We start from the raw sequence: 9,808 nt of genomic DNA, 5'->3' as shown, positions 1-9,808 counted from the left end.
GCTGGAGACGGGCTAATCTCAGGCGGGCCAGCCGGGAGCTGGGCGGCGTAGCGGCAGAGGTTGGCACGGCGCTCAGGGGAGCTTTAGAGTCTGGTAGCGCATGTGTAGGGGAGGCAACACCAGCCGGGAATCTGGCGGTGTGTGCGAACGCATAAAGTGCCGGCCAAGGGCTGCCGGTACACTAAAGCGAAAGGTGGCGCTGGACGGGGATCCGGCAGCAGCACCAGCCAGGGGGCCGGTGGCGCCAGAGGGAAATACACGGCTCCTGTGGGACGGGGGTTCCCGCAGCTTAACTGATCAGGGGCCAGTGCTGAGGGGGCGAGCAGTGCTGGGTGGCAAAGTGCGCCGGGCAGCGGCGGAGCAGGGCGAACCAGCGGCCGTAGGAGCCGCGAAGCAGTGCCGAGACTGCATAGCACCGGGAGCGGAGTGGTCGCCGAAAATGGCGGTGGCCACGTGGCGTGATGCTGCACGGAACGGAAAGAGTCCCGGTCTGGGAGCATGGGCGGGGGCAGGTCGGCCCCGGAGCAGGAGGCGGGGGGACATAACCCTGCCGGAGCGGTGTGGGGAGTTCCTGACCGGAGAGGTGGTGCAGCCACCGCCAAATCAGCCCCGCTGGTGCTAGGGGTAGCGGCGACGGTCGCGTCCACTTCCGCCGATGCGGCGCGAGCTGCGGGTGGCCCAGAATGCCTGCGGCGCTGGCTGGCGTGAACTGCAAGTGGCACGGGCTGTGAGCGGGGCAGCTCTGGCAGACCACAGCAGCTCCGCTGACCGCAGCGCGCGAGGAGCCGGCCCCACTGGCCGCGGTGCAGACAGGCACCGCGGGGCGGGGAGGCAGCGCAGAGAGGTGGTACCACAAGCGGCTGAGATAAAAAAAGCCGGAACGAACTGTTCCCAAGGCAAGGGGCCGATGGTGTGCCCCGGTGGGGAGCTGGCCCTGCTGGCTGCAGTGCAGGTGGGTGCCGCGGGGGCGGTGCCAAGGGGTGGTGCCTGGAGGCAGTGCCAGAATTCTAGTTTGGCTCTGGGGGCAGAAAACCCCGCAGAAAAACTTTGACAATTGTAAAAGCTAAGCAGTCAACAAGCGTAAGAAGTTTGACAAGAACAGCCCTGTCTGTGTGTATAGACTAAGCAGCGAGAAACTAGAGAGCATTTGCAGGGGGATCCCTAGAGGTCCTGGTCTACGACAAGTAAAGGAAGAGTCCACAGTACCTTAGCAACCAAGAGAGACATCAGTGTCCTGAGTACTGCAAACTATTGACCGGGCCTGAGCCGTGTCTCAGGCCTTGGGGGTGGGGTGTCCTGTGATTGAGTTAACCAGACCTGAGTCGTGTCTCAGGCTCTGGGGGTGGGGTGAACGTACTTGACGTGTGTTTAGCATGTGGTGTTGTATAGTTGGTGAACAATTTATTGATAGCAGAGAATTTACTAGAATGCTTTGAGAAAGAGTCCATGGGAAGCATGTGAAGTGGTTAAGTTCAGAAATGGGGCGGGAACATCCTGCCAAAAAGACAATGAATTTTGGTGTGGGAGTTGTTGGGGGACCTGTTGATAGCAGAGATGGACTTAGCAAGTGGAAATCTGGTGGCAATAGTGCCTCAAAAGATGAACTGGGGGTCGAGTTTTTTTTAAAAAGGAAAATTGAGTGTAAATCCCAAAGTGTGTATAAGTATGTTGGCTAGAGTGAAGTCTGCAAAAAAAGTGAAAGAGATAATATGATGAGCAAAGTATCGCCTGAATGCTTGGGGGCAAATGGTTTTAACAGCAAATTTGAAAAAAGTATTTTGAGCTTGCCCACTAGCTCTCATCTGAGTGAGAAGCCTAATGCAAGATGAGAGTAGTAGCTGGGGCAAACCTGTTCCAATAAAAGTGACTGAAATCAATGTTTAGAACAAAAATAACAATTAATACCTTGTTGAAAAGTGTTAAAGAAATGCCTAAAGAAATATCTAAAACTTAAAGTAACTTGAAAGCAAGTTCTTTTACAGTAACTAAGAAGCAACCAACCCTGAAAAACAACCTTCATCAAAAGAAGCAGAGCTCCCAACTCAAGAAACGAGCCATCGATGCAAAGGTCAATAGTGTAAACGCAAACCAAACCGTAAGAGCGAAATACGAATCATGTTGTTGTTGGTCTGTTAAAATAGACTTGTATTCTATACTAAAATGTATAGTATAAAAATCATTTCTCAACAGTCAGTCAAACAGTAACAGAGTCTTAGAGCCTGATCAGCCAACCTACAAAACCACCCACTAGAGCGGTAGAGGACAAGACCAGATTAGCCCCTGTACTTGCCACGAAGAAGATCCTTTTTCCCCTGCTATTGGTTGCACCCCAATAAGCATGGAGAGTGGAAGTATAAGCTATACTAGACCTCTGTTCGCCTTAATCACGTTCTAGGTTGGAGTCATTACTGCTGATAGATGCTGAGAATAATCATATAAATAATCTTACAATCACCTGTCAAAGTACTTTAACAAAAATTTTGTTTTTCAATCTGACAAAAAGATAGCAGAAAAGTGACCCTAGAAAAGAGCCCAAACACTCAAGAAATACTTAAAAGTAACTCACTAGCAGTAAATTGAGCCAACTGAAAAAGTAAACATTGAATTTCATAGCGCCTGAGGGAAGACTGTTGTTTACTGTGTTTAATCCAATGTTTTATAAGATTAAGTTCTAGTGCTGTATGAGAGAGACAACGAACCTCTCGGCAGGGTGGTCCCACAGAGGTCCCACAACGAACCTCTTGGCAGGGTGGTCCCGCAGAGGTCCCACAAGTAACCTCTCGGAGGGGTGGTCCCACAGAGGTCCCACAAGTAACCTCTCGGCGGGGTGGTCCCGCAGAGGTCTCACAACGAACCTCTCGGCGGGGTGGTCCTGCAGAGGTCCCACAAGTAACCTCTCGGTGGGGTGATTCCGCAGAGGTCCCCCACAAAGCAACAAGGCACGGGCTGGAGCAGCAGTACAGCCCTAGGGCAGGGTGGTCCCGCGGCGTAGCTCCTAGAGGGGGCAAGATTTTTCCGTAATTCAATTACTACTCCCGATACGGGAGACACAGAGGGATATGAACTGTGTGAATGGTCTTTTGATTCCAAGAGTTTGGTGAGTGCAGAGTGTGTGAAATATACCTTTAGATGTTTGGTGTAATTGCTGTGAGAGAAGTTTTCTCACTGTCTTGAGTGCTGCGGAGAGAGTTTTCTTGTTTTGATACTAACTGTAATTAGCACTTATAAACACCTTAGTGTCTAAGAAATAACATTACAAAAAGATATCATCTTACTGTAGAACATAATGAGATCTCTAGTTCATAGAAAAAAGTCACCAATAAAGAAATTAGTGAAATAAATACAAGCTGAGCTTGGAGAACAAGATATAAACACAAAAGATAGATTTACATTTCACAGTGGAATTAAAACATAATAATTGCAAATACATTACCTCTTTATATGAAGCATTGCAAACTAAATAATACAGTTATCACAAGAGAAAACTTATGCGGGCAAAGAATATAATAGCTCTCACCAACCATTAAAAAGAACATAGTAGAGGGCAAGACCAGATTGGCCTCTGTACCTGCCACAAAGAAGATCTTTTACCCTGCTGTTGGCTGCAAACCAATAGGCAATGGGGAGTGGAGGCACATGTCATACTGGACCTCTGCTTACTATAATAGTATTACAACTGATAATTATTACAGTTGAGAGCGACTGTCCAAAATGTTACTCCAATGCTTATTATAAAGTAGCTTTACATCAATTAGAATGAAGTGTTTGGAAAAATGGGAACCCCTTTTTCACAAGCAGTCAAAAATACCTCCTATACTTAACCGAATACACAAAATTCAGAGTTACTGTCCCACCAACAAACCCAAAGCAAAGCAGAAAAAGTCAAGTGAAGTTTTTCTTATTAGGAGCTATCTCTGAATTATTGTTTCCACCCTGCTTAATCCCATGTTTTATGAGATTAATTTCTAGCGTTGTCCAAAGAATACAATGTACTACTATGCCAATGGATCCAAAGACCACTACAACCAGAAGCCTGAGAATCCAGAACATCATGATCTTGCGTCCAGCCCTCAAAAAATGAAAGCAATGGACAAAACACAAGATATAATAACCGAATAAGAACAAACCCAAAAAACCTAAGGACAATCAACAAAAAGCTTATAATAAAACCATGAATAAAAGGAAAAAGGGGGGATTGTGAGAAATAAAGAATCGGTTTTATTACAAGCAAATGAATTTAACAAATCACTAACATAAGAGTTTTTCTTTACTAACCTATAAGGCGTATCGCGGAGCTGTAAGACGCTGGATTCAGCCTGGAACCGGTGTCAGGGAAACATGCGAACGGGAATAGGGAACTGTAAATGAATATTGGTAAGGAAACCCCTTATACCACGTGGCTGGTCCTGGAAGCTGCCGTGCTGCTGGACACTCCACCTCCCAGCACGACACAGCCAACCAGAAAGAGGGGAACGCCTCTTCTATGACGTAAACGGGGTTGAACCTTAAGAATGTTTAAAAAGCGGGACTTTAGAATTGAGGGGTGTGTTCCTGGTAATCCTGCGTGCCTAGGACACCCAACACGTGTTGTAATTTTTCCTTTTCATTTTATTCCTTTTGTTTTGCAACTTTTGCCGTCTTTCTAAATTCAATAAATGAGATTTTTTTCTCTCATGCATTAACCACTGTGAATAACTGATGACCAGCCCACACACTAAAACAGTGCCAGCAAGCCTCTGAGTTGCTAAAAGTGCATTTAAATGTCTCAATCTAAATGTTGTTTCACCAAAAAAAAGAGAACAAAACAAACCCCACAAAAATGAAAGGTGGGTACTTGTTTCAGTAATCAAAAAGGAAAAACAAATGCACATTCTAGCACTCAAAAACTATTATTTCCCTCTTTATCTTCAAAATCCATATACTGGAAAGCAACGAGATCTTCAGGAGTACGAAAAATACTCTACAATTCTACACTTCCGCAAACTATATTGAGCAAACCACCAGTCCTTCAAGTCTCTGTTTCTACCTATAACAATCAAAGAGTTTAGGGACATCATCATATCTATCCACGACATTTCAGAGCTATTTGAGAATTAATTCATGCTGACAACCAACTTGTGAAGAATTTGGAAAACACTGCATGAGCATATGCTGTTACACTTTACAAATTAGTTCTTCTTGATCTTGATATTTGGATCAGATTTCTTCTCCTCACATATGATAAACAAAACAAACAAAAAAGAAACTAGACCATAATATTTTCCATCAGCATGGTTGGTTTTTACATTAAAAAAATTATCTCTGATTAAAAACTTCTAGAAGAAATGTTAATTTCCATAAAAATTTTTTTCAATTTCACTGAGATCAGAAAGCCTCAAGAGAAACTCCAAAGGGTATCTCTTTAGGGGAAAAAACAACAACAACAACAACAACAACAACAAAACAAAACAAAACAAAACAAACAAACAAACAAAAACCAAACCAAAACAAAACAAAAAAAACCCAAACTCAATAAATTACTTCTAGATTGTAAAAAAAAATTTAATTCATCAAGTAGTCTGAGAAAAGTTATGGATAGATAATAGAAAAATATCCTTCATAGACTTTCTGTCTTTCCCTACTTTGTCTGAAAGAGTAACAATTATTCCAAGACCATAATTCAATAGCAAGCTTCAGAAAACTTACCATGATTCCAAGCTTTTGGGATACAGAATAATTTCAGACATTAGTTTGGACTCGGACTGCAACATGAGTATTTTAACAATAAGTAGTCACCATCAACAAAATTGACATAAGCTGAAGCTCCAAATAAATAGTATTGAGTAAAACCTGCCAGAGTTCAAGAAGCATTTGGACAATGCTCTCAGGAGCATGGTGTGATTCTTGGGGCTGTAATGTGTAGATTGAAATGGACTTAATGATGCTTGTAGGTTTCTTCCAGCTCAGAAGATCATGTGATTCTGTGAAAAGTGTACCCATTCTGTCAGTCACTAGACTAACCCAAGTTCAGATACTTGTGTGCTGACAGGTATTTCACTGACAGTCAGTTTTCGTCCCAATTGATTGTACTAAAAAGCCATAAGCTCAAGAAATGACAAATGAAAGTAGTTTGGAGTTCTTCTTTCTAAATCTCAGAATACATCTGAAAGTTTGCTTGTGCCTAAGCCAGAAACCCCATCTTTGTTAGCCAAGGCAAGTAAGACATGAAATGATGCCAACATTTTCACTGTCCAGAAGTGTCCTTCACAATCTTATATACCAAGGGAAAAACAAAATGCTTGATCTTTAGCTCTGCTCTCAACTATTCCCTTATAGTCACTGAGGCTTATCATATCCATGAGGTATACATAAGGTTTGTTTACTTTCTTCTTATCCATTTAACAATGCTCCTACCTTTCAGTCTCCTAATTCTGGTATTCTCAAATTCATTTCCTCAGTATCTGCTGCATGATCTCAGATAGCTATTCATAGATATAATAAATCTATGGCCTAACATTATTAGGATGTTTGCACCAATACAGTGAAAAAAAATTTTGAGTGTAAATTACAGTTTATGTACAGAAGGTAGAATAAGCATAAACTGTAAGGATATAAGCCACTACAACTGCACGAGCAGTGTGAAGGGAAGATGGAATTGTACCATTCATAGTGCCAAGGTACAATGACCAACAAGTCACTCAGAAGAATAGATTCTGAAACTGTCTTTGAATGTGCCTTTCCCTCCCAGTTGTGTTACTCCCCTACCTCTCCAACAGTGAAAACAGTTCACTGGGAAATAATCCCCTGGGCATGCTGCCTGGTCTGGTGTAGTTGTGAGAAGGTGGTAAACAAACACAGAGGTAAAGGACTGACTGGCATTTAGTGAGAACCTCTAACCAGGGAAGAGAGAGTCGAGGAGCCTGTCACCGAAAGCCACAGTGCAAGCTTCACAGCGTTTCCTATTGTTGCATTCTGCCCACCAAGAAGAGCCACTAGCTACTATAGGACCCTGTCCCTTGTCCACTCATCTGGAGTTTTCACCCCTCAGTTTTGTTCCTGACCAGTCATATCTTAACATAACTTTCACATTTGGGCGAACCATGTTCAAGTGACATTATCCCACTGTCACAAGGCCTTTAGTCAGCGGTCTCTCTAGCAAAAGCCTAGAAGTGGCTGTAAGGCTGGCAACAGTCACAAAGAGAAGCCTGGAAATGGGATGGAAATAGTTCATCAGTCTGAATTTCCACTGGGAAATTTAGACCATCTCCAAGTTTTGAGATAATAGACCTGCAGTCATCTGCGGTGCAACTGATAGAAATGAGTGAGTGAGAAACACAGTGAGGACAGAGAAACAAGACTATCTGGAGAGCTTGGTTTTTGAAACATCTTTGGATAGCCAGAAAGAAGGGAACTGGGGAAAGGAAGAGATAGATCAGGTCCTTAAACATTGCTTTTGAAGGGCTTTAAGCCTCTTAAGCATCTATGAAACTAAGAGACGAGTGAGTACAAATCAAGTACCAAAGCCACTTCAGAGAAGGAGCATTTTTATTGTCATTTTTATTACTGCTAACCTTTGTGAAAACTGAAAAAAAAAAAAAGTGGTTACTCTGACTTAAAGCTAGTTCAGGTTAATTGTACCTGTCTGCCCCCACACTCAATGCTGCAAAAGCGAAAGGATTTATTGGACGGATCCTCCAAGCCCTCTCTCTGCTTCACATGCAGCTTAACCTTTCTTGGGAGTAGAAATAGGGCAGGAAAGGATAAGCAGAGAGAAGCACTGAACTTAGGTTTTTGCTGCTCTCTCTGCCTGGGCTGAATATCTGTCATTCTGATTCAGGAATACGTTAAATTCTGAGGAAAGATCAATTTTTTTCTGAAGTAAACTCTTTCTCTTCTTCCTCCATTTTTCACCTCTGCCTACCCATTTTTCTCTTGTCAGTCAATGAGAGGAAACAGAATTTGCATTTTGAGCACAGGAATGGGAGAAAAAGAAAAGCAGAAGAATCTTTAAGTGCTTAGATTCTATAAAAGCTAAGTCCTCGTGAGACTACAATTTATGGCTAAGTGCTACTTTTTTTTAATTGAAGGTAAACTTTGTATTGCTGATGTGTGAAGATGTGTTATATAGAAAACAGGAGAAACTTGACCCAGAACACAAGAGCAAAAGAGTACAAGAACCTTAAAAAGATCAATATGGAAGTTGGAAGAAAAGGAAGACCTTGGAACTTAAGACAAAAAAACACATAGACGCTTGTATGATACAGAGCAACTACAGCATCATTAGCATAACAGTGAAAACAAGATTGCACGAGTAAAGTCTGTTACTGATCATTTTGGCTGTTTGAAAATCCTTGGGATTGACTTGCAACGTGAGAAAGTTCACTTTTGTGCAAACTAGAAGAGCTCAGCACCTTGTTTTCACAAGGTTATAAGGGAAACATGACATTAGAAGAGTGTTTGTGACTATAGATTTATTTCTACGTATTTTATATTTTTGTATTTTATGCTTTATTGATGCCTTTGATTCTTTAAATCAATGATTAAAATTAAAAGTTCCAAGAAAATAAATCTAAAGTAATTTTATAATTCATATTCATTAAAAGACTTATGGCACAAAAACATTCTTTATATGATACTCAGTAGAAAAAGTTCAAAAGGAATTATTGTAAAAGAAATGTTTAATTTCTCTAGTGCTATATAAACATTACTGTGATGCTGCTCATGTTTTTAAAACCTGAATTCCCTTTCTCCTCATAATTCTATTCCTGAATGGCTATAATGCAGTAGTTTTCAAACACAGCAAGTTATATCACAGGTTTTGAAACATGACATAGTCCACATGAGACTAGGAATCCAAGGCAGGTTGTACCGAGGTCAATATAGACAGTCCTACTCAGCTGTCTATAAAACCTTCGGGAGACATCACTATATTAATTACCATTTGTAGTCTAGCTTAAGGAAACTGTGCAAATCTGCAGAGGAAAAATGCTAAATGTTTTTGTCTTTGGCATTATCTTATTGCCAGGTATTTTAACCCATGTTTTCACAAAATGTCTCTAGCTGTATCTATTCAGTCTTGGAGGCCACCAATTCTTGGTTTCTCTGTCTCACATAGTTCTTGAACTATGCTCCAGAAGCATTAGAGACTAGGAGATTAGGGAGAAGTAAAGTTTGTTCACCAAGTCAATTTTCACAGGTTCACATGGCTCTACACAGACATGATTCTGAGATTTATGACAGACATTTTTGAAGAATGTGTCATTACAGGCTCTCCATTAGTTGTTCCTCCCTTCCTGTCACACCGAGAACTCTCTGAAGAAATGGAGTATTTTTCCAATACAACACTTAACAGCATTCCCAGACAGCCTTTTCAGAGATAAAGCTATAGGCCACCCATCTTCTTGCAAGTGCTTTTCCTGAAGATTTTTGTTTCAAAAATTTTGAACCCATTCATTAAAGATCTCTGTTTTTTGCTAAAGAATTGTACCAGAAAAGAAAATCTGTTTTGTTCCAAGAAATATGAATATTTTGGATAATTTTTTTTACTAGAAACTGTCAGAACAGTGCTATTGTATCTGACCCTTAAGGAACCAGGTTGAACGCTGCCAACTAGGAATGCTCAGGAAAAACATTCAATATGACATTGGAGAGGGGAGAAGGGAGAACATACCAGATTTATGGTATAAAGCTGTCAGCAAAGGACTGTCAGTAAGAAGATGAATCTCTTTTACAGGCTTTTCAAATTTTGAAGATTATGCAGGGAGAAGTATGGAGGAAAATGCTCCTAGCTAGTTTCAGAAAGTTCAGTCAAATGGATTAACAGATCACT

The sequence above is a fragment of the Neopelma chrysocephalum genome, unplaced genomic scaffold, assembly GCF_003984885.1.
Source record: "Neopelma chrysocephalum unplaced genomic scaffold, ASM398488v2 Primary Assembly neopelma1_96936, whole genome shotgun sequence".
In the NCBI taxonomy this organism is placed as follows: domain Eukaryota; kingdom Metazoa; phylum Chordata; class Aves; order Passeriformes; family Pipridae; genus Neopelma; species Neopelma chrysocephalum.
Note: the sequence above shows the minus strand (reverse complement) of the source record.